Raw genomic sequence first — 25,964 nt, 5'->3', positions numbered from 1 at the left:
TCAAACACAGTTTGAAACATTTTTATTAAAAGCAAATAAAAATATATCCAAAATGTTTTAATTTATATTTTATATTTAACTCAAATATTCACTAAGATAATGTCGTTTTGTTTTACGACCCCCCCATAAAATGGCCAACACTATTCACACTATTCTAATACACTTTTATATTCTAACTATAAATAGTCGGAGTTGTCTCATTAAACAATAAAATAGGTACGTTATTAACTTTAATGATATACACCGGATCTCTACAAACATATTAAATTTAACGATCCTAAATTATGACTGTCTAAATTATATAACAGTTAACTCTTGTTCAACAGTTTCGCCAGTGTCGTGGCATTCAATTGATTGCCTCTATTTGGTTTTAAATTTCTGTTTTTGTAACTGAGACTAATAAAATATAACCAATAGCCGATTGAGTTATTTCCCGGTGGAACAATAATTGTTATTTATTGAAACAGAAATCTGAATAATAAATAAAGATGTGCAAATTTTTTTCATGATGACTTTAACTTTTAACATATAGTTGTTAGGGATTTTTTTATTATTTACAGAATTAATCAATAATTAATAATTTTTAGGGGTTCAACAAGTGTGTAACTTATTACATACATTAAAAGTAGCTAGGCTTGCCTGAGTCCACAGCGAGCGTACCCAGTGAAGCCAAATTATCACTACGCATTACTTCATATATTTTTGTTATAATTATTGATTATATCTTTACTTAATAGTATGATAATGCTACCTTAACATAGTGAGTAATTTTTACTTGTATAACTCTATTGAGTGGTAGTAACGAAAATTTGCTCACGGCATTGTATACTATCTATAGGATATAAATAAAACGAGTGATCAACTCTTGCATAGACGGCAGGAGGCGTTTGGTGTGGTAATTAAGTATTTTATGTTGCCCTAGTAAGAGTAAAACAAACGGCTATTTTTTGTAGAATTTTTTGTTACTTTGACCATCTAATTGCTATGAAAATGGGTTGATGCAAAAACCGCCACAATTTGGCGTGTATTGTATGTATGGCAAGGGAGGCGTGCCATGCGTTAAACCGTTGCAACGCCGTAGTTTTAGAACTCTCGGATCCCACTTACTACGTGACCGGTTTTGTTGTGCAATTTTCAACTTTGATAGCCCTCATTCTGTATAATTGCTCGAGATATATTTTTCCGTATTTCAATTCCGTCGTTGTCCCCGCACCTATTAGATCCGCTCGCAAACTCACGTTTCATTAATGCGAATCCAATTTGTTTTGTGAGTGGCCTCACAAATTTCTCCGGCTTTTGATCCTAATAAAATTATTTCCTTTTGTGACGAGTAATTTATTGGCGCATTGTGTCCGGAAGGGGTGATTTCGTTCTTCTAATTGTTTAGTATCTAACTATTTTTGTATTTATTTCCCAATATTCCATAGCCCATCTATTTAGTTGATTAAATCAATTGTTTGTCGACTTTTGGGTCAAAAACTTTCCGCTGTCCTACGATGCTCTCCATGGTGTTCGCAAGCCTAGCATAAAACTAGCTGGGGTGTTCAAATGTTTATAGTAGTCATTTAATGTTTGTACATAGAGAAAATATTCATACTTATTATATTTAAAAAGAAGTCTTAAACCGCAATTTAGTGCGACATTAGTTATTTATCGGACTGTCTATAACAAAATTCCACACATTCCAAAGGCATGATGTCAACAAAACAGTCGGGTGCAGCTAATTTGTATTGTTATTCAGTTATTGTTTCATGCATTAGTGATAATGTTGTCAAAATGTGATATAGATAATAATGTCAAGATAATCTGTGATAATATGAGACAGGATTTTTAGTTCTCAACAGAAATGAATCATTAATTAATTGTAAGTTATTGTATTCGTTCACATATTGTAAGCCTTCTGGAAAAGAAGTTTTTTTAGGGCAGCAGTATCACATAACATCATTTGAGCCTTCTGACCGTTTTCCCCCAGTATCTATGACGTCATAAATAGAACCTCTATTTAGCTAATCTTATGACGTTATAGAATATACAAACACACATCCAAATTAGGGCCATACATAACGTTTTATTTTTATAACAAAGGGTTAATGGGCAAGAGGTTACCTGATGTTAACTGATATCGCCACCCATAGACACTCACATTTCCAGATGGCTCGCAAGTGCGTTGCCGACCATTTAAGAATTGATACGCTATTTTCTTGAAGGACCCAAAGTCGAATCGATTTAGATATTGTTCATCTCATCTTTCAAGCTCATCGTGAGATATTATGAGACAAAATTAAAAACGTCCTAAAAACATAAGTCGTAGTTTTCTTCCATATTCCTTCATAAGTTATGGTCGTATCGTATAGCGGATTTTATATCTAATTAAATATGTTGAGGAATATATCACGAGTTAGTTGGCTAAAACAAAGTCTCAACCATTTTTATTAAAATACAATACAAGGTTCAAAAAGTAAATCGTGTTGTTTTTTAAAATATCATGTCTCTATATGATATACAGGTATGTAGTATCTAGTTATATTTATTCTAAATAAGCGCTATGCTAAAGTATTATCAAAATGTTATAAAATATATATGAATTTGCCTGCTTTAAACATAACCTATTTAATTCATAATATGTATGAAAACTAATAAACATAATTTGGGCCTATGTGGAACTAAATTTTAAAGCGCTATCAGAAGTCAAAGGTAATAAACATGATGGTGAAAATACTAAGTCTGACGATTGATAAGTTATGTTCTAGCTGGAAACTGTTTTTGCTCTGCGCCTAATCTTATCAGGGATAACTTCGGCAGTTTGTCTATAGCCTATCATAAATCTCGTCTCACGACTACAGCTAAAACGTAGTACCATCTGATTCAGTACGATGTTTCTAATATATTTTGTTTTGCGGACGTATCAACTTGCTTTATATCGAATTTGTGGTATAAAATCTGTGTATATAATTTGCATAGTATTGTAGTTGGTCCACACAATATATTATCTTTCTTCTTAATAATTAAATAAATTCTATTAGCATTTCAACAGCCTAGATAGCTCGGTGGCTAGGCGTGCGAGTCCGCCCATGGACGCATTTAAACCCAGGCTGTGTAGCATTATTAATTTCTGTATAATTTATATTTACTCGCATAACAAACAATCGTAGGAAAGCGGAAAATCTTTTACCCAAAACTCGACGACAGGTACATAAGTGACACTTGCCAGAAAACAATTGAATTAATCTATTGAATAGATTGTTTACCATGTCATATTGTGAGATCCATACATCATTTAGAGTGACCATCCCCAGTTAGGTTTTGAGCAACTTTGGACACCATACAGTCTACAATTCTCGTGGTATTTATATTGCCACTTTGTAGACCTAACAGCCTGACGTTATCTCATCTTCCTGATATAAAATTCCTCTAATCGTCCCTCGTTTTAATCAAAAGTACTTTAATTGGAGCGGTCGAGTTCTCAAAAAGAGATTTGATTCGTTTTTATACAGTGTAGCGACGATTTAGAATTCCAACGGTAGCCGCAGCGGACGCGGCTCGGGCAAACAAAAGTACTGCAAAGCTGGAGGTAATATGGAGAGAGAGAGAAAGAATTATCACTGGGCACGTACGGCAATTCGTTCTAATAGACGCAGCCGACAAAAGGCAGGTCTATATTGTGACTTTGTTTTGTTAGGGGACGTTGGGCAATGCAGAAATTGTGACATCGAATATTCGGTATTAACGCTTGGAGCGGCCGGGTTTTTTTCGGCTATTACGTGGGGGGCGGCTTCAAGTGGCTTCTGTTATAATTAATGAGTGATCGTTGGTGGTTGTTTTGTGTCACACTGTTTTGGGTATGAGCTCGGACCTCACAGCGGTATTTCGAGTGCAATGTGTCATGTGTGATGGGTCCTCGAGATTTAACAAGTGAATTTGCGAATTTTGGGCCGTTTTTTAGCCGACCACAAGTAAATGTTTGATGTGTATCACATGAAACTAGTCTGAGGGTACCTTTTTTTCTTTAATATGTTATTTCGGATACTGAGAAATGGATGCGTCACGCACGCAGCAATTTGTATGCGACAAATTTTAATGACCTATCACTATTATTTATTTGCGGTGCTCCTAGCGTCAATTTGGTGCCTTTTAAAATTCCATAGACAAATGACTTGTGGTTTGATTTTTCTCAGTTCTTCGTATACGTGATGTTGGGAAATATTATTAACTAACTGGCGACTTACTCTTTATATCGAAATTCAATGGTGAATCATTGATATGTTTTGTGTATGAAGCAGAAAAAAACTATATTTGTTAGGTTTCTTGCTTATGGAAAGATATAATTTTTTGTTTTTACCAAACGGGCAGGAGGCTCATCTGATGTTAAGTGTTACTGCCGCCATTGACATTCATGTTGACATAGGGCTCGCAACTGCCGGCGTTTTAAGAATTAGTACGATATTACGATTGTTAGCGGTAGTTGATCTAGTTCTTAGGGTAGGAAATTAAACACTTCAATGATGACTTAATTCACTATAATTTACTTCACTGATTTTACGTGAACTGTATAACTTCAAACTTGTACGAAGAAAAAAAGGCCCGTGCGCATGTGTCACAACCTCTTTTATAATCGACCATCCCACTTCGGGAAAATGGTCGAGTCCATTCGTAACAACTCGTAAACAACCGAACGAGTCAAATGAATAACTATTGCACATGCGCACTTGTAGCAAGATTCTTAAGAATAGACTTCATAAAAATGTTTAGAATTTAATTAAATAAATATTAGAAGCTAACACGATGATGATTTATAACCTATTTGTTTGCTTTTGCTAATTCTTTGAAGCATTGTAGGACAATACAATTGTGAAAACTTGTCGCCAATTACGTCATTCCGTGAGTAATTGTTGTAAACAATTGGACGCTGGCCGCACGTGCATTCTTTTGTCTGTGGCCGCATTTGGCATTATTGTCTCGTACAATTTGTAATGACATGCACACGGGACCTATACTCCTCATAAATAGCACATTAGCAGCTTTGCTGTTTAATAAATTCTCTTATCTTTCGCCTAGAAACTTCTTTGTATCTTTGATCCTTCTTAAATTATTTATTTATTTACACTTCGTCACACTACAAAATAAAAATAAAAATTAACATAATTAAATCAAAAGGAGGGCAACTGGCGGCCTTATCGCTTACGAGCGATCTCTTCCAGGCAACCACTGTGAGTAAAGAAAAAAAAGAAATGTATTAAATTAGATAGGCAAGTAGTGCAAAAAACATGTAATAAACAGTTATTAAAACAAAAACTAAACAGGAATAAGATATTAAAGATACATTAAAGATAGAAAGTAAAAAAGACACATAAATCACGATAATTTAAGATAAGTCTCACGTCAGTTAGTAGTTAGTAAGAATGTTAGGGATACGATGTGGACAGGTAATGTTTGTACAGAAGAAATTTCAAGGAAGATAAAGAAGGAGCTAAGCGAATAGGGACTTTAATACAAGACAATACTAATATCGGTAAGGCTCCATCTTAAAACAGCTCCAAATGTTGTTCCACATATTTTCATCAATCGACAATGGTGTATTAAGCAAAATTGTGGTGGCGCATGCTCTTTGACCTAAAGAAATTAATTAAAACATAATAATTTGTGAAATCGATAAAAGAAGGTACACATTTTTGGCTTTAACCTTACCTAATGCAATTCACTTGGATCCACTGGGAACTGAGACAATATCATTTACGTCATGCATGCAATATTATCAGTTTTATTTTTAATTTTTTGGGATCCCAAAGCCATCCGCCTTCTTAATATTACTTGAGGTACTACATATAAGTCGTAAAGAACGAAAAAAATTGGAGCTGTTTGTGTTCGAGCCGTGATTCGACAAACTTACCCTACTATCTCATTTTCCGTTTAGTAAATCATTTTTTGTCTGTGTTCTGTAATGACCTAATTTATATATCATTCTAAAATCCATATGTACTAATTTGTGTGTACAGAATCAATATCTCATAAATAAGCAAATTATTTTACCTAATATAAAATTACTCAAACCGTCGAGCATGAAAGTAAATCGATTCCTGCGCTTGAATAAACAACTACTTAAAAGTAGGATTACGGTTCTAAGGAGTTGAAATAGTCCTTCCTGGGATGGCTTCTGCGGTGGGTTGATTATGGGTAAAAATGAAAGTGCCGCCGACAAAAAGCTCCTACTAAGTTCTGAGTTTTCAATTATTTTATTGCGGAAAGGGTTATCGCCTATTGTCTTGTTATGATACTTTTTTAGTCTGCGGCTTGGGTGTTCACTCATTTAATTGTTTATTGTGTCTTTAAGACGGTGAAAATTGTTTTTTTTTTATGTAATAGGATGTAACGGCTCACCTGATGTTAAGTGATACGGCCGCCAATGGACACTCCGGTCCGTGCCGGCCTTTTAAAAATTGGTACGCTCATTTATTAGGATCCTAAGTCGAATTGATTCGGAAATACTTCAGTGGGCAGCTGGTTTCTCATAGTGGTGATGTGCGGCAAAAACTGCCTTAAGAAACGGTCATTGCTAATGCTGGTTTGTGTTTCTATAATAGGGTTAGTACAGACACTATTAATACTGAGTGAGAAGTTGTGTAATGAATGTTTCGGTTAAAACCATCATAGCATAGCGCATGGATCTTGGATTTTGAATTTTCTTAGTTGGGCATCAGTTAGACAAGACGTCGTTTTTTTTTTAAATCTAAGACTTGGTTTCTACACTACGTTTCCTCTATATGTGTTTTGTATTTGTTTACATACGAAGAAATACCACTGGGTCCACATTGAATTCACTTAGCTCACCAAATGTTTCATTATTATATCAAGGAGAATGCTCATTTGAACATAAAAATTTGGCGCAAACTAGCTGCTGTGGTCTCTGGCAGAATGACCAGCGCTGTGGAACAACTCTGCTCATCAGCATAATGCTGAGCTAGGGCCAATTTCAACTACAGCACACACGAATTACACAATTAAACCCTTTTCTTTAAAAAAATTGTTATCTCTCTATTATTATTATTGTTATTTTATGTTTCTGTGTGTGTGTGTTTTGTCAGTAATCAATGTTATGTGTATGTCTATGAATGATACTTAGAGTATGGTATATGTACGCATATTCGTAATGACAGGTTAAATAACAATTAGTCGGAGCTCTTTGTTAAGTAAAGAATGTTATCTGTTAGATTTATTATATTTGGGGAGGATCTTATCTGTAGTCCGATTGGGGCACGCAACGGACCGTTCTAAAACACCGGACCTCGCCAGGTAGATGCAGGCATTTATCAAAATATGTTCCCGTTTTTTGTCCTATTTGAAGTCCTCGGATGTATTAATCTCACGCGGTAAACTAGTGATTACCCTAAAGTTGGGGGCGGTGGCCGACTGGGTGCCTAGTTATTACGAGCGCTCTAATAAAATTACTGCGTTATTTACAAAATTAGAAAGATCGCTAAATGTTTTATAATGGTGAAATCGTTGGGAATTCTTATTTGAACTAAATTGGCGTTTAATAACGATTAAATTGATTGTGAAACGTTTATATTGTTTGTTTTATTTTTAAGAAGTCAAGTCAAGGATGTGCGATGAAGTTATATGTTATGTATTTAAGCGTAAATTTATTTCGATGGGTATAAAATTTGATTTATTCATTTGAAATTGTATGGTCGAAAATACACAGTTTTGTGAAGTCCTTCATGATATCGCGGTTGTGTCTCATTTTAAACTAGAAATGTAAAATTTACAACATCGCGCTCGCTGCGGATTGGAAAAGTCGTGTGTTTGACACACTGTCATAAAGTTTATAACATCCAATTTCTTTCGAGATTGTTGTCTATCGCCGCTTTTGAAGACATTCGAGGATTCGTTTAGGAACGGAAATGAGAACGAATTTCCCAGGCTGCCTTTTGGAATAGGAATATTATTTGTCAACAGACGTCCCCAGTCCACAATGGACACGGTCGTTCCGCCACGCCCCGGAAAGAATCAATTATGAGGACTCCTGCCCAGAGTTGCGTCCGATGGGCGAATTGTTTGTTTAACAACATTGTGTCGCCAGCATAAAAGTAGCAGTGAGATATTTTACGCTTTGTCAACGTTTTTTGCAAGATATATTAAAATCAACAGTGATGGCTCTATTGGCTTTTTAGATATTTTATTTCTTTTGTGTTTAGTGACACAATTGCTATAAATAAAGATTATGAATAAAAAACTTGAGAAATTGCTGAAGTAATAAGTGCCTCCGGAAGTTTAAAAATCTCACACGAACTCATTTCTCGTAAATAAATTCGTTGCCTAAATCGTTTGAGATTTTTTGTTTTATTTAAGTGATATTACCGCCTATTCACATTGCGAGGAGACTCGCAAATGCGTTGCCGGCCTATTAAGACGGTACGCTCTTTTCTCGAAAGCGTCTCAGTCGAATTGGTTGGGAAATTGTAGATAGATATATAGTGGAAGGCAATGATTTTATTAAAAGGTAATTGCTGTGTTTACAAAGTCAGAAAGTTTAAGGCCGTGTAAATACGTGTAAAGCATATTTGATTTTAAATGCATCGTCGCGTAGGTGTCCAGAATTCGTGAGATCCTTACGTAATCCATCGCACGGTAGCAACGTATCATCACCCATTCCCATTCTTCTCTGACTTGGTACAATGCGCATTGAATATCTAAAAGGGAATATTGTTAATAAATTTGATCTCCCACAATATACGTTTTAAATGCTTGTTTTAAATTTCTTTTACGTGATAATTTGTATTTAAAAGGATCATGTGGTTTCGTGTAAACTCTTAAACCGAATACATTACATAATAACTTTTATTAAATATCCGTTGTGGCTTCACTTGTTTACGTACGTAAATAGGTTTGTTTCCTTGTAATCCTGTAATATACATCGTAATTACGCAATTTAATAATATATTAGGTACTGTAGATACAAATAATTCATACATTATTATACACTTCGTTACATTATTTTTATTTTAATACTAAAAATATAATAAAATAAAATAAAAATCTAATCTCGCGGATTCAAACAAAGGAATAAGAATTACAAGAATTACAAAAGTCACGATGGAGCAGGATAAGTTATTGTTAAGTTATGGTTAAGTTATGGTTAAGTTATGGTTAAGTTATAGTTAAGTTATGGTTAAGTTATGGTTAAGTTATGGTTAAGTTATGGTTAAGTTATGGTTAAGTTATAGTTTAGTTATGGTTAAGTAAATGTTGATTAGAAGTTTTTAAATATGTCTATGTAGGTGCTAAAAGCGTAACGCAGATATTTTTATAATAATTTAATTTGTTTCGTATAAATTGGGTGATATAAATGTTTGTTATGTAACCCATGTTTGTAGCAATGTTTTTTTTTATTAAATATAATTCCCAGTTTTTAAATAGTTACACTTAAATTATTTCCAGTATCCAGTCAGACCGAGACAGAGATTTATGTTTACTAAAATTTTCTTGTAGCCCCTTCAACCTCTTATATATTTTTCGTAATTTATTCAGTTAATTATGATGTAAAAGAAGACTTCAGTAGAATTAACACATAAATCTAAAGTTGGTATTTATTTTATTTCTATTGTGCCACCCACCTGCTCCTGCCATAGATACCCCCGATAAGATTGTCAACGTAAGTTTATTTTCGTCTTACTAAGAATTACTTCCCGGTGGGTCAGGATCTAAACACTGTGTGACATAAATACACGCAAGTAGCCATAGCTTAATAATTTATACATTTCCAAAGTTTTGAATTATCATGTGAAAACTACTCTAAGAATACTTTTTTTTAAAATAGGGTATGTTTAAAAAATGTTTTTAAACTATTTAAAAATAATATTTAAATATGCGTATATTGTATTAGTATGTATGTATATGTGTTTCCCAACCTTTTTTGTGCCATGCCTCACCTCAGCCAACTATATGCCATTTGTAATATACATAATTTATATATTAAACAATTGGTTGCAGGTTTTTACGAAGAAATCACTAGGAAATTGTTAACGAAACAATAAGTATTTTTTTTTAACATAATAAGAAACTGGAATTCGAATTCCAAATATTTTTATAAAGATTTTTCTATATTCATTTAGTGAGATCCTTGCGCTTGATGCAGAGGTTATATTAGGTTCCAACTTGGTTAGCTTCAGTCTCAAGTCTCAACGTTGTGTTATCCAGCTAATTTCGATTACCCCTGTTAACAAAATTGCCCTCCATTGGGACGTGGGCCCTACGTTCGGAGACACTGGTATAGATGAATCATTTTTATGTTCCAACGAATAAATTCAAACACTACTGGACCGATTTCAAAAATTCAGTCAAGCTGGTGGTAATTATTAAAAAAATTAAAAAATCCAGCCCAGCCGTGAAGCTTAGACAGCCTAGCATTCTGTAATACCTCCTTCAGAATGTTGAAAATGCCTCGGCGACATGTCAAGTAACACTCAAGTATTTTTGTACGTTTACGTAAGAGTTGCAATCGGATGTCTCGCGTTTGAAGATAATAACGGTAAATTATTTTAGCCCAAAGTCATGTCTCAAATGAGTTTATAAACACGTGTTTGGGATTTTTTCGCGGAACATAAATTGTTTAACGGAAACAGCAGTTGTGGTCTCGACCACACAAATATTTGTTTTGTTTTTAATTGTTCGATATTTGTTTGATTAATTTGATTCTTGTTTTTGTATCCTTTCGATAGAGAATAAATGATATGTAGTTGTAATTTTTTTACATTTTTTTTACGCGTAAAGTTAAAAAAGGCCTAGATTATCCATATATATATATATATATATATATATGTTTTTGTTTTTTACTCGAGTGAAACAAAAGTCCACTGTTGCCAGGAGTCGAACATACGACCTCGGTTCGAGATCTGTCTAAGCCACTAAGATAGCACTGCTAAGCCTCTTCGTCATTATCGGACCCAGTTAAAAGACTATTGGAGGGAGGGAGAAATGTTCTCAAAGTAGGTAATATTTTTGTAGTTGAGCTGTATCTTTATGCGAATATAAAAGCGTTTCACCGTTGTATTCTAATGTAGATTCAATTACATTTTAACAGACAAGATGTGTTTACTAAATATGTATTATTATGACATAAATTGGAGATCCTACATAATAATGTTAGGCACATATCTCTATACAGTTCCAAAAAGCATCTCAATAAAGCCTATTTTATTGCCGCTTCCTCCCTCGCTTAGTTGGCATTCATCCCGAGATCCACCAAATCATTAAGGCTTATGTTTGTTGATTTTTTGTACTTCATTGTTTGGTTATGATAATAGGTGTTCGTTTTGTCGGAAGCGACACGGTGTGAAACTTAACGCCTCCATTCACAGATTTTATTGCACTTAATTTAGCGAGCCGATGCGGTTTTTAATAGACTTAGAAAATCGTTTACAATCTAATTCACGGATTTTGGTTTTTAGCGACGTGCTATTAATTGAATTGGGTTTTTTGGTTTTTTGTCTTTGTTTATTTCATTTGTTTATAGTTATTTGACTTTAGTTCATTGAGGTTTACGACTTTGGGTACCAATTCTTAAAATGCTAGCAATGCACTTGCGTGATTAGGTGACCCTACTGCCCACTTGCTATGTAAAAGAAAGTTATCACCTCATAACGTGAGGAAAGTTAGTGACATAGTGTTTCAGAAGAAGGCTGATGACTTATATGTTAGGTAATTAATATATATATAATTTCCCACACCATTTGTTGTCTTGACACAATCTCTTTTATTTAATTTCGATTATAATGGTTTCTAAATTGTACCGGTATGAGAAGGAAAAATACTTGTTATATAATATTTCCTAATGAAACTTTTTAGCAGATAAAAATCGCGTCTACTACGAATGTCTATATGAATGTATGAAATGTCGATTAGTGTACATAATATAATAAATTCGTATTTATATACCTACCTATTTTAATAAGACTTAGGTATAAATTATGTGTTGATGGACTTTCTTATATAATTCACGATATTATAACTTATAATAATTAAAAGTTAAAATTACGCTAACCTACTTAAACTTTCGGCTATAAACGAGAAAAATTGAAAAGTTTCCCTAAGGCTCACTAAGGCTTCATTTGCACCCAACAATCGCTCTTTGAAAATGAACCAAAGCTGCACTCATTAAAAGTTGTCCAAGACCACAAGGTCTCTCAAAACTCAAGCGAGAATGAGGATTTATCAACTCAAAAGTAGACTGGCTGGACCATTATTTCTCATTGTCCCGTAATAAGAATTAACCAGTGGCTTACAGATAGTAAATCTCCGCAGTGGATCGTGCATTGCTTTATTCAGGCTGATATTTCATGAATGTTAATACAAATTATGTGTGTGTGTCTTGGTGTATGTTATGGAGTGGTTAAAGGTTTATGCCTTAACCAATTCTCATGTAGGTAACAGATTAAATTAGAATCTAAATCTAATAAAATTCCCAACGTTATTCGATATGATATTCGGTCGGGGTTCGAACCTTCAACCTCAGGGATGGGAGTTGCACGCTGAAGCCACTAGGCCACTACAACTATACAATTGAGTGTGAAATATTTATCAAACGTCATCATTAATATTAAGACGAACTACATTCCAAGAATCGGTATAGTTGCCAAGCTTTGCTAGTGAAGTTATATGACAGCATATATCCGTAGAAGTTGTCCACTAACTTGCCTAATAAATCTGCATTACAGCGAAATGGCCTGCCAGTTGTGTATTAGCATTCAACGTTGGCAGGAACTCCTCGTAATGCCCGATATCGATGGCAATACCGTGCCGCGGACTGCTCACGTAACAGTTTTGTTGTTATCATCGCTAACCACTCCGCATTCGTCTGGGATGATATTAAAAAGATTTGGCAACGAGCCACCGAGATATCGATCTTTATGCTTGGCCAGACGGCTATATAGCTGCTCCCTAAGTGCCATGCCGGTTGGTTTAATGACTTCCCATGTTTGTGAGTTTCGAATACTTTATGTACTTGGCGATAGTTGTGGACAGTTACAGCTATCGAACGTCGTTTTGAATTAGGTACGTTTTTACTGTCTTGTTTTAAAAGCTCGCGTATTGATGAATGAATGAGCTTTATCGCGGCTGTAAAATTAAGTTTCTTTGTATGTTTCACGTCGTGTTATCTCCGTCATCTGTCATGATTCCATTAAAATTCGGAGTCATCGAAATGGAAAATATTGTTGTGTTTTGTCAGATAATTTATCAAGTGTTTTGTTTATTTAAATTATTTGCAGACGCCTAAAGTTTAATTAAGAAAGGCGTGTATTGTATCAATAATTGCAGCTGCATGTCTATTATTCGCGTAAATTGGTGTATCTACAAATTTCCTTTGTTAAAAATGGTCATAATTAGGCCGGTGAGTGTGAGGGGCGACACCTGCGCTCGTATCAGCCGATCTGGCCGTTACGGTTTATACCAAAAACAATTGGAATGGCAAAAAGTGATGCGGGTACCAGGTACAGGGAGTGCGGGCCGCGGCGGGGTTCCACAATTTATGATTGCGCCGTGTCAACGTGTTAATGAACTGCTGCTCTTTATTGAGATAACTCCGGCAATCTATGGCTGAGCGAAAATCGACTCATTACTTACGACGCCCAGATCTCGCGTGTCCCTTTATATCGAGCTGTTTTTTGCTCCGCGCCTTCGTGCCAAGCGACTATTATTAACTCGTCGTTCTATGAGTACGAGATAAGCCAATTCATAAAGATATAACGCACTGTCTAGGAAGGCACGTTGTTATATGAGCACCGGCGTACATAAATAATACTTAGCTTTGTACTTCTACTAACAATGATAAGTTATTTATCGCACAAGTAGAATTTATTTTTGAATTATGTTCTATACAATGTCTAATCCATTAATAAGAATTAACATTTGTATACAAGGTACGTATTGCGTTGGAATAATATCTGGTGAAAATTAAGAATAAGTCCTTAAAAAATTATCACCAACGCCATCTATTAAATTAAATATGAGTCAGATTACCTTATATTAATTAGCGAATGTTAAGTTTCCATATTTTTGAAACATGAAACGCGGAGACTTTCAAAACACTCGTAGGCGCCTTTTTTATCATATGGAAATCTTATCATTGGAAGCGATGACTTCGTCTGATAGCATTTAATAAGTTTAATATAATAAAATAAATAACTACTGTTGATATACATACTATATATTTGGAATCTTACTATTTGTATCTAATATATAGAACATATGGGATACCAAGATAAATAAAACAATGTCAAAAATTCTAAGCTGTATATTATATTTTTTTTGTAATGATTGGGGATTTATTATTATTATTTGTATCCATTTAATTAATTAAAGAAGCGATTTTTTTTAATCTTGTCAAATAGCCTTTGTAAACTTGCCACCGTATAGATACACCGCCAGTATCCGTATAGATGCAATGATAACTTTTGTTCCGTTCTCGACCATTTAAAGCTAGAACATATTGATCAATCTTATCTTGAATTCAATATTTGTTTGTTGCAGGTATGTAATCTGGTGACCTGTGTACTGGGAGTGTTTGATACTTGAATGGTATGTATTCTTTCGTCATATATTAGTCTTATGTTATTAGGTCTAGGCGTAATACAAAATTCCATCTACGTTACGTCCGTCCAAAAGAAAAAAATTGTTGAATCATGTTTACGAGTGTACAGGCGGCCGAATGGTAGTACATATCTTTAAAAATCTACAGTTTAGGAAATAGTACTTCTAATTTTTTTAAGGTATGTAACTTGTGATGCAGTGCTTGTAAAAAACAAGATGTTTTACAGATTGTCCACGTTCTGAATATAAATATATTTGCAAAATGAAAAACGTCTACATAACAACTCATGAAAGTCTCAAATATTGTAATGAAGCTTATGAGTAAATTAGTGGCACTAAAACATTTTTTAGGTCTGGGCCTCAGATTTCTGTGTCTGTTTCATGATTCGTTAAACTAATAGGCAAGTGATCTCTCCTGTAACTGTCACACGCCGTTGATTTTTTGATCTAAGGCAAGCCGGTTTCCTCACGATATCGCGTACATAGAAAAAAAGTCCAATGGTGCGGTTAGAACCTACGACCTCAGCGATGAGACTCGCACGCTGAAGCCACTAGGCCAACATTGCGGGTTATTAATATTACATATAAAATATAATGTTTGTAATATGTTACTAAAGGAGCGTTCAAGTATTACGTCACGCTATATTTGGAGATTCTTGAAGATGGTGGGGGGGGGGGGCATGAAACACGCCGTAACGTTTTCTGTATCCAATAGTAAAACGTTTCGTGACCACCCCCAGTGACTCTTGATACCTAAAATTTAGCATTATTCGGTGTAAAGTACTGGAAAGTGGAAAATAATATTAACAATAACGCGTAATTCAATCCCCGCCCCTCATCGTAACGTTTTACAAGAGTAAACCCCCTCCCAAATTCGTTACATAGTACTTAAAAGACTAAACAATCTTATTAGAATGTTTAGTTTTGTAGGTTTACGTTATTTTTTAATTAATTCTGAAATGTTTATACAACAACGTGTCTATATGGTCCCTGAACACAGGAGATAAACTACCTCGTTATTCTATAAACTCTACAAGGCGTTAATGGTGCACAAATTGTATTCGAATTGGACAGTTTCAATATTAACACAATAGCAAAGGCAGTCAAGTGTAAGGAATGAATTATAAAATTGAAACCATAAATAACCCTTGTACGTGGAAAACTGGCAACAAGTGATTTTATTGAACGCTCCATTTAAGTGAGAGGCTTAAGTTGTCAACTTTAGCAGTCTAATAGGACTGACTGGTTTCTCGCATTCAAATAAGACTTACCCATAAACTCTTCGTTACGGGCGGTGACGATTATATGGGATTGTGATTTGTTAACTATTATATAAAAAATATTACGGGTATAATATTGTAAATGCTGTATAATTATTTAGTAACAAATTCAATAATATTAACATAAATTTTGTTAATATTACAGTGTACAGTTTTTGAATTAATCTACATTAGTACAGATATGACAAATAAAATGACGATTTTAATTTAGCAGGAATTTGACGGCAATATATGTTTTATCGATTTTAAATTTTGATTGTGTTTGTTCAATTGAGTCGTTTATATTTCAAAAAAAAAATAAGAAAATTACGCGGAAAATATTAAAATGTAAGGATCCAATTGTTACGATAGCAAATTTTTTTCAGTGCATAGCGCCTTTACAAACTTTTTTCATGTAACCTCATGGCGTTTGACATAACATTGACAGAATGCGAGCTGCAAATATCGTCAAAGAGGATGTTTATCGTTAATATCATTTAAAATAAATACTTCGATCGGAGTTATTATATTGATAAAAAACATATAAATTAATCACAGTCGCTAATTGTTTGTGACGTTAATCTTCAAAATCCATGTTTTTCACGTTGACCTTCACCAGTTATATGCGGAATACCAACAAAACTATTTATATATGCACCAAAAAAACAAATAACGTTGTATATAATAAACACTTTGTTTCAGAAAGATTTTTATAGTTAATTATAGCAATTCGAAATCAATATTCATAGTTAAGACAGGACAAAAACATTTTGGGTATGCTAGTTAAAAATAAATTTTAATACTAATTTTTCTTAACAGTTAAATTATCTCAGCGTCAGTAAATTGTTAAAGCATTTAAAGTTAGTTATTTCTTATTTAATTCAAAATAAAAACTTGTTAAACAATATATTAGGCGAGTAATATTTAAATTAATGAAACGCCCTTGGCCCAGTAACAATCTATAAATAAGTTTAATGTATGGCGATCCTTAGTACGGCATCTAATCTACGTTTTTAACCTATATACATAAGCCCGGCTAGCTCAGTCGGTAGAGCATGAGACTCTTAATCTCAGGGTCGTGGGTTCGAGCCCCACGTTGGGCGCTTCTTTTTTATTTTTTAAATTCTTTGTTTTATATAGAGTTGCTGTTTAAACTTTTCGTGTTATCTTTTGAAAAGTAATTATCGTTATACTCGTTTATTAATAAACACTACATCAGTCTATCAAATTGAACTCTTTGTAGTGAAGTCAAGTGAACTCATCGTGTCAAATTCTGTTTACATAATAACAAAAGACAGTTGAGTGCTTCATTTAGATTGTCGCATAAAACGATATATTTATTATAAACTCCATCTTTCCCCTTTATTTTTCTTTGTCTATGGTATCAACATTTGTTTATACTTCAAACTATTGCGTTGGAATACATTTCCCAACGCTTATTGAAATTCAACGCATCTTTAAAATTTTGTGTAGGCCGCTGCATAAACAGTTGAGATAAGCTAACTGCTTTTCAAATAAATACTCCGAGGTTTTCAATTACAAGTGGCATTGAATCAGGTTCTCATCGGGCCTTATTAACTACGACATTATGCTTTATTATATTAGCTGGGAATAAATAATAAACCTACAAATCGCGATATCATACACATATCTAATTGAATAAGGAGTCGCGCTCTGATATTTATCAAGCTATTAAAGAAATTTTATTAACAAAAGTCTATTAAACGTATCGTTTTCTGTTTATAGTACTAATACGAATACTTTCAGTTAATACTTGTTTGTAATGACAAACAACTACTGAGTCATATTGTGTGTTTAATATATTTAACAATTAGCAATGACCTGCGGTTTCATTCGAGATACCGGTCCTGTGTTAGTTGAAAGTCTTCTAAGTCGTACTATAGATATATGTTTTTAACATATAATTTTCTTAGTTTTTCATTAGTTCCTTACAAATGATTAAATCCACACTTACATTCATAATCTTATCATTATATAGATTTTACTTTACAACAAATAAAGATATATAATATAACATCATTACTGTAAGGTGATCGACATTAGAAAATTTTAAAATTTTACAGGTGTTGAAAAATTCTTGTTTTCAAGAAAAAATAAAATAAATCAATGGCGCTACAATCTTTTTAGGTCTGGGCCTCAGATTTCTGTAGCTGTTTCATGATCATTTGTTAATCTTATAGGGAAGTAGGCGAGCCTTCTGTGCCTTCCTCTTTATAAAGATAGATAAATGTCCAGCCGTAGAAAGTTGGGCCTAATTTAAGGTATTTTGCGCTACATAATCTACAAATTCTATAAATTTTTACTACATATTTCTTAAATTGTATGTATAATAGGCTGCAGACAGCAAAATATTCAATAATAAAATTCTGAAATTCAGTACAAGCCTTACATGTACTCTAGATTTTTTATTTCCTGTTTTGTGTCGTATAGCTGTTTATGGGTTTTAATATAATTAAATAAAGCTTTCTAAAAGAAATTTGTACACAATCTCTCTTAATATTCATATATTTATTTGGTTATAAAAATACGAATTTCTTAATTTAATTATCTTATACAGTGTCACCGATAAAATGTTTCAAATGTTAGATACGAGATATTGAGAGGTTTTCATCGATATAATCGTCACCGTAAAAATAAGAGGCCTGTCTACACGAAATCGTTCCCGATTATAAACTCTCATACATGCTATAAACTCGCAATAACAAGCGAAAGATTAAAACGAGATGATAAAGTAATCTGGAATCTCGCCGAAAATACTCGAGCAGCTATTATGGTGCGGTAATTTTATAAGGAATTTCTTGGTTTGATATGGGGCAAATCATTTTGCCTCGCGCATCGGCCTGAGATTTGTTATCACCTATTTTGCAGTTTAAATTGAATCAAAAATCCGCGCATAACTAAGTTCTTGAAACCAGTTAGGGTCTTTTTTTTGGGCGCCTAAGCGGCTTAGTTGAGTTGAATTAATGGCGATTATTCGAGAATGTGAGTCGATATATATGTAGTGACTGCCCTATGAAGCAACATCATACAACGGTCTTTTACTTTAAGTTTTTTGTTACTCTTTACGTTTAACTATATGTTTTTTGCTATTATTTTACGTTTACAAATGTATTAAGGCTTAGCTATTATATATTGTAATGTACGTAATACATATCGTTATGGTCGTTCTAAATGCCAAAACAGGCCAATACAGGGCATATGAGACACCTGGATATCTCTGGAGGAGGCCTTCACCTGCTTCACTTAGTATAGATAAAAAAATCTATAATATAATAAGATTATGTTTCATTTACTTTATTTGCAATAAATAAAAAGGCTTGTTATTTATTTAATTTTATATTATAACAACGTTATAGATTCACAACAGATCCGCAGCAAAATCGTGAGTGTTGTTTCTTATCCATCTTTATGGGAATGTGGGAAATTTCAACGCGACAAATAGTGCAAACGCGATGCATTGCCAGCCGCAACATATATCTGTAAAGCGATTTTAAAAGTAACGAAAAATTTCGCGACCTGCGCAAGTGGATTTTATTTTGCAAGACATTTTCAATTTAGCTCCCAATGTTTAGTACATTTTTTGTATTCAACAGTTATATGGTTGACAGACATTTACCATTTTATTCGAGTAAAGTGTTTCATACATTCTTTCTCGTTGATTAAAAGCCGTATTTACTGTATTGTCTCGCGGGCTCGGCTCGTTAACGCGACCTTCCAGTTATTTATTGTATCCTCCTTACAAAGTACAATTCCAAAATTCAAATGTGAATAAATTGAAACGCTGAACATTTATGTTCAACTTTGTATCGATATGTCTTGCGCGATCGTCACAATATGTTTTATTTGACAATGAAGCTCTTTTAATTAGTGTCAACTTGTGTCTCTTTGAAAATAAGCTATTGTAGTAAATCACATGCACAAGACATTACAGAAGTATTAAAACATCTTAGTTCAACAGCCAACCAAGATGAACCACCCACCGTTAAAGTGAACAAAAGTTATTTATTTTATTTACACAGTTCACACAACTTTTAGAGTCGCACGAAAATGATTCATAGAGACAATGCAAATAAATTTCTCTCTCATATTTCACTCGAGTGCGGAGTGTAAACATGTCGTGTCGCAATTGTTAAGAACAATTCCCGATACAAGATAAAGGGGAGAGTGTAAAATATATTTATTTACAACGGCCGACCAATTGGTATTTAATTGGCGCGTCAGTTGAGTCTCTGGCCGCCCCGCCAGAGGAAATTATGGAGATTCTCTCGTACTGTTTACTTGCGAGCGATATGCCTTTTAAAATGCATTAGAATTTTAAGCGGTTTTTACTTCTGATTGTGGTCGCAGGTGGACAGTTTCACAATGACAGTTGTTACGTAATCAACTGTCGCTAATACTCGTAAATAAAATTCATATCAATGCAGTTGCTTGTTTTAGACAGTGAAATGGAATGAAATTTCGTAACAAAATGTATCTTAATGCGATTGTAATAATGTTTTGTTTATTTCTTAAAAGAAAAGTGTATTTAAGTCGGGTTATTTTTTTACTGCTCACACTTCTATTTAAATAACACTCTGAGAAAGGCTTTACATAGTAGAACTATTTAGCTGGAGAAGCTTGTGTGGATATATATATATTCCTACAAGAAAGTTCACAAGATCGTGTGACTTTACATGAATTACAATCTAGCCTTTACAATACTTATTCCTTATTAGTAATATTATGTTTCTACAATACTATTAATAGCTTAAACTACGGTAATGTACGCACAACGGACAAATTACGCGTCTAAGTGCTGAAATTGAGTCCACCGTACCCTACTACGGTAATGTACATTAACTGTGTGAATATATAAAGCTAAAATTAATTAAACATTGACAGAAAACACACACAACACTTTTTTTTACCGGAATGAAGCTATGTATTAATAGTAACTTATAATTATTTTGCATAATTTTAAATTTTCCGAAAGCTTGACAGCTTTACAGCGTGCGTGGTCACGGTGACTGAAGTCAAAAATTATCACAGTTGTAGAGAAAGTTAAACATACTTATTTATTTACAAAAATACATATACAGTACTATGTCAAAACGATAATGTCGAAATAAATACATATCTGCAAATATATAAAGATATACAAATTAGTTTTATATTTGAAAATGATTAAGGAAAATAGATTAATCATTATAATTATGTATGGTAATATATATTCTATACTTCTCATGGGAAAGTCGTTACTTATAGCAATAATAATGAGTTGACATTAATCACGCAGGCGTTGTTAATCTTATATATAGAAACCTAATGAACGCTGATGGTGATAAAATTTAAATAAATATATTCAAAAGTAAGGTGTGAAGTGGTGAACTCGCGACCGTAATGTCATAATTTTGGATACTGCAGGCTTTAGATGGCTTTCATGTTACGCATTTAAATGATATTCGACAATGTTTAGACTCTGCTATTAACTATTGAATTAATATTTTATTTAAAAAAAAATGTGACGCTGGAACACAAATTGGTCACAGTTTCTCCGTCCACCAAAGCGTCGACATGAATTATATTAATACAGTCAAAACTGTTTACGACATCATTTAGAACAACATACCAGTTATATTGACCAAAATCTAAGGTCCCGACTGAATTCTATTGTATTAGGTATATAATAACAACGTCATCGGTTATGACTATCGGTTTTTACGACCAAATATGACCCCTTCGATGTCGTCATAAGATATTTTGACTGTATTATAATAATTGGTTTACATAAAATATTAACATTAGAGGAATACGTTGCCAGCATTGATATTGAAAGCCTTAAGATTAATAAATTTGAAAAAGTTGTTTTATGTACCACTGTGGACAAGAGAATTACGTGGTATTGAATATTTGTTTTAATTAAGTAACAATAACTGTTTGCTATGGGATTTTTATTTTTAAAATTTTAAAATTAAAAAAAAATTGTTTCTTTCTACACCTCTAGATGCAATCTGCATTCACATAGTTATTACATTACGGTTTATAGTTAAATTCTTTGTTTAAAGATATAGTAAATGCATTCTTACAAGGAAGATTCAAAGTAACGACAGTTTTAATGTTGATTTACAAATTTTAAAATGATGTCCTTCGGCGTCGTCTAAGGCGATAAACTTTAAAACTACGGTAAGGAATTCCTGGCGTTAATTAAGTGTATGTAAAAATAAACGAAGCAACGATTGATTTTATAACAAATCTCGCCAAATACTAGTATTAGTATTCCGAAGCATTTCGACTATGCAATGCACTCGCTAGCCTTCATGCATTTACAGAGTCCGTGTCCATGCCACATCAATTAACATCAGATGGGCCTCCTGCCCAGGGTAGGGTGCCCAGGTAAACACCTACTGTTCTACAAACCTCTATCTCTTAATCTACATCTTTGTCTTTCAAGAAAAGAGCGTACGAATTCTTAAAAGGCCGGCAACGCAGTCCCTGGCATTAAGGATATCACTTAACATCAGGTGAGCCCCGTGCCCGTTTGCACTCTGTTCTATAAAACGACACGATGAAACTTATAAGTCTTGTACAGAACAATTGTAGTGTTGAGAATTATTCTATTCAAACATTCAATTAATTCTGATTAAATTGTCGTGCTTTTATAGTTTTCGAGTGTTAAAACTCTCGATAACGTTTTGAAATATAAACGTACTCTGATAATTGGCTATTAAAATACTCATTTCGCATCTGACGCGTCATAAAATTACTTGATAGCAATAACAAGTGTATGCGTTAATATTCGCCTCGGACCGGTTGATATTTACAATGAAATGCCGACGCTATTTTTCAAGAACGCGTAAAGCAAACCCACCATTAAAGTATCAAGACGATAATTTGATGATTGCGACTGTCTTTGCAACCTTGCAAGGGAGTGGCACCTGGCAATCGATTTAATTGAATTTACGCCTATGAGATTTTATTGGAACGCTGTTTGAGGTGGTATTTCTTTGTATTATGTTGTGCTTTGTATAAGCTAAAGGGGTATTTGATTTACTATGTTTTATTACTAATTAACTAATTACTGTAGACCTTTTATTAACACACATATATCTATGTTTATCGGATACAAGAATTTAAATATTTTTTTCAAATTTAAAACAAAGACATTGGCGGAATTTTGGAGAGAAAAAAAAACCTGTGGTGCGTATCTGTTTCGTGACATTTTTACTTGACATATATGATCTGCGTTTTGTGCCTGACGCACGCCTGACTAAAGTACGGTAAACCGTACGAGCCATTGTTAAATGCGCACATAGACGGTCCATTCGTGCACAGCTGGGGTTCGAAATTACGACCTCAGTGATGAGAGTTTCACACTGAAACCGATGCCAACACCGCTGTCTTTCAAGCATAGACAAAAACGAATGAACAATTTGTAATAAAGGTGTTTTAATATTGTGACCATATAAAACTCTTTTAGAATGGTTTTTAAAACGTATCTATTCCACTCATTGATCTGGATCCCGGCGAATGAATGATTTATAGACAGACGGCAGATTACCATAATTTTTATCAAATTAATCAGAGGAATTGCTGTTTGTAGGAGCTACGGTACTTGGCGATAAAATACTTACGTATTTTAAAAACAATAATAACTCAAAGTCGCGAATAAATTAATCATTACTCAATCGTTCTGTATGTCGAGCAATTTCAAGCCGACTTTCGATAATAACTTTCGTCGGAAGTAACCGTTTATAGGTTTGAATGTAAAATGTAGATATCAGAAGTGATAATTGCTAGGTGTTGAAAAGCACTCGACTTGTTTAACACCTTTTCTTGGCGTGATTTTCTTATTCACTAGGCCTATTCACGTTAATCAAAACGCTAATGTAAACGTTCTCGTTTTGATTGCGTTTCGAATAGAAGTATTGAAAAATATCGCTGTAATAATATTTATGTCGAATAAAGGTCTGTACTTTAGTAGTATATTATTCAGATCAATTCTAAAGCAGTTGTTACTTTCAACAAGCTTGTTACAATCTGGGTTTACTGATAAAAAAATATTTAGGCTTGTTACTATGCTAGCAAAAATTTATACATTTTACTTTGTAACTTTTATACTGGCTTGTATTTGTATTTCAGCCTTTAGAAGCCTAAGATAAATAACGTATTTTGTTTTCGTAGTCTTTATTCTTAGATCTAGAATTTAGCGCCACTTGTTTGTTCTTTAATGTGAATGTTATTAGATTCAGGTCAAAAAAGTTAGAGAATAAAGGATCTGTAAGTATCAAGTGGCAAGTACAGATAAAAAGTGGACTTTTAAGACAAATAATTTTCAATATTTGTAAAGATTATAAATAACGATCTGGACTTTATTAGTATAAGTATTAAATAAGCAAGAAACAAGATATTTTAAAAAGCGTAGTCAACATTTGTTTACATTTAAACGATATGAATTTACGTGAATAACCCTGTGTGATACACGGCCTTGGCGAGATGCAAACAATTAGGTGTAAAGACAGATGCTTGATATGCCTTTTTTTAAATGTGAATTTGTTTAACGGTGTGAAAAGATAATGAAGTGTTAAATCGTTATCAGTGTAATTTTAACGCTAACATTTTTAAATTTCGAACACCTTTGTATTAGGGTTTGAATTTCGAAATAAGCTGAGAAACGCGTAATTCGACATTGTTCAAAATGGTGGTTTAATTTATAGTTTAGAATCTTATAATAATTAAATGAGAATTCATTTTAAAAGTTGCCTATATATATATAGCAATATATAAAAATCGCACATTCAGAAACCATTTTCTGTGGCTCTACTTATGATTACTTATTATATGGTTAAATTGTTTAACATTTTCGGAACACTTCATCCTTTCCAAACTTTTTTGTTTTGTTCTTTAACAATTGTTTTATGGTTACCTGTATAAGACAGCTCTATTAAAACCAATAATGATATGACAAACAAAGTTACATTTATCCTTAATAGAAAACATGTAATTAAATTAAATATATGTTAGCAATCATCGCAAACTTGAATATATATATATGTATGTATGTATATTTGTTTATAGAATTTACTTTTACGTTTGTTATGGAAGAGCTAGGAGGCTGTCAGGGACACTGAACTTTATAATTTGTAAAGAGTCTTACAAATTATAATGTTTTTTTTTATTTATTTAATATATTAAAGTAAGGTGTATGTTAGTAATGTATTGTTTGCGCTTCTAATAATTAACTAATATATATATATGGCGCAGCAAAGTAGTCAAATCAGAGAGTTAATTGAATATCTAGACAGTTAATTAAATGTCGATATTCAATCAAGTCGCTAAAGTTCCGTCAGACAAGTGAGTGAACGAAACGTTTAACAAGTTTCCCAAACGTTCCTAGGCAACAAGACTAACCTAACCTAACCATTTACAATAAAGCAAAACACGGAATGTCCAAGCTCTCAGTTCTTCATCATCACACCGAAATAAGAATAACAAATGGAATAATCATGGCGGAGTCTTGTTTTACATTGTTAATCAACACGCTGGCTTTCGGTGAGACAGATAGTTAAACGTTTCCGACGCTGCTTTATTTAAATCAAAATGCTAGCGACTTGATTGAATATCGACATTTAGTTAACTGTCTAGAGATTCAATTAACTCTCTTATTTAACTATTTTACTGCGACATATATATAACTTAACTAATGTTATCTAACATAACTCTCGTGATCAAAATTATATTATTCGAACGACACTAAACCAAATATAGCTGTATAAAGTAAGCTAAATAAAGTTTCGTGCATATTTCAAAGTAACATGCAATAAAAGTTGTTATAGATAGTATATCAGTTTCCTCACGAAACACTGTAACATACGGCCTGTGATATATCTGCCGACATGACCCGCGAACAGCGTTTATTGTCTGATCGTTATTTATAATTTATTTTTAACGGTCACACATTTGTAGACAGGTAGTTAGACTAGCCATCGACTAATTCTGTGTGTAGTGAATAATGTAAATCGTAAAATTGTTTTCATAGCGTTGTACATAGTGTAAAGATTTTTTGTTTCATTTAAATTAACACTATCGAGAATAAAACGATTATGCTCGGTGTATTATTTTATT

At 33.3% G+C, this 25,964-nt stretch overlaps 1 protein-coding gene and 1 non-coding gene across 2 annotated transcripts in view; both read left to right on the top strand.

The window, feature by feature from the left end:
• The window catches only part of LOC123713842 (lysine-specific histone demethylase 1A), a 345,388-nt gene that overhangs the window by 213,655 nt on the left and 105,769 nt on the right, over positions 1-25,964 (top strand). The window lies entirely within an intron of this gene.
• On the top strand, positions 16,873-16,945 carry Trnak-cuu. Its single transcript has one exon. It is a non-coding gene; the product is annotated as a tRNA-Lys (tRNA).

The sequence above is a fragment of the Pieris brassicae genome, chromosome 8, assembly GCF_905147105.1.
Source record: "Pieris brassicae chromosome 8, ilPieBrab1.1, whole genome shotgun sequence".
Lineage (NCBI taxonomy): Eukaryota > Metazoa > Arthropoda > Insecta > Lepidoptera > Pieridae > Pieris > Pieris brassicae.
Note: the sequence above shows the minus strand (reverse complement) of the source record. Positions and strands in the feature narration are given on the sequence as shown.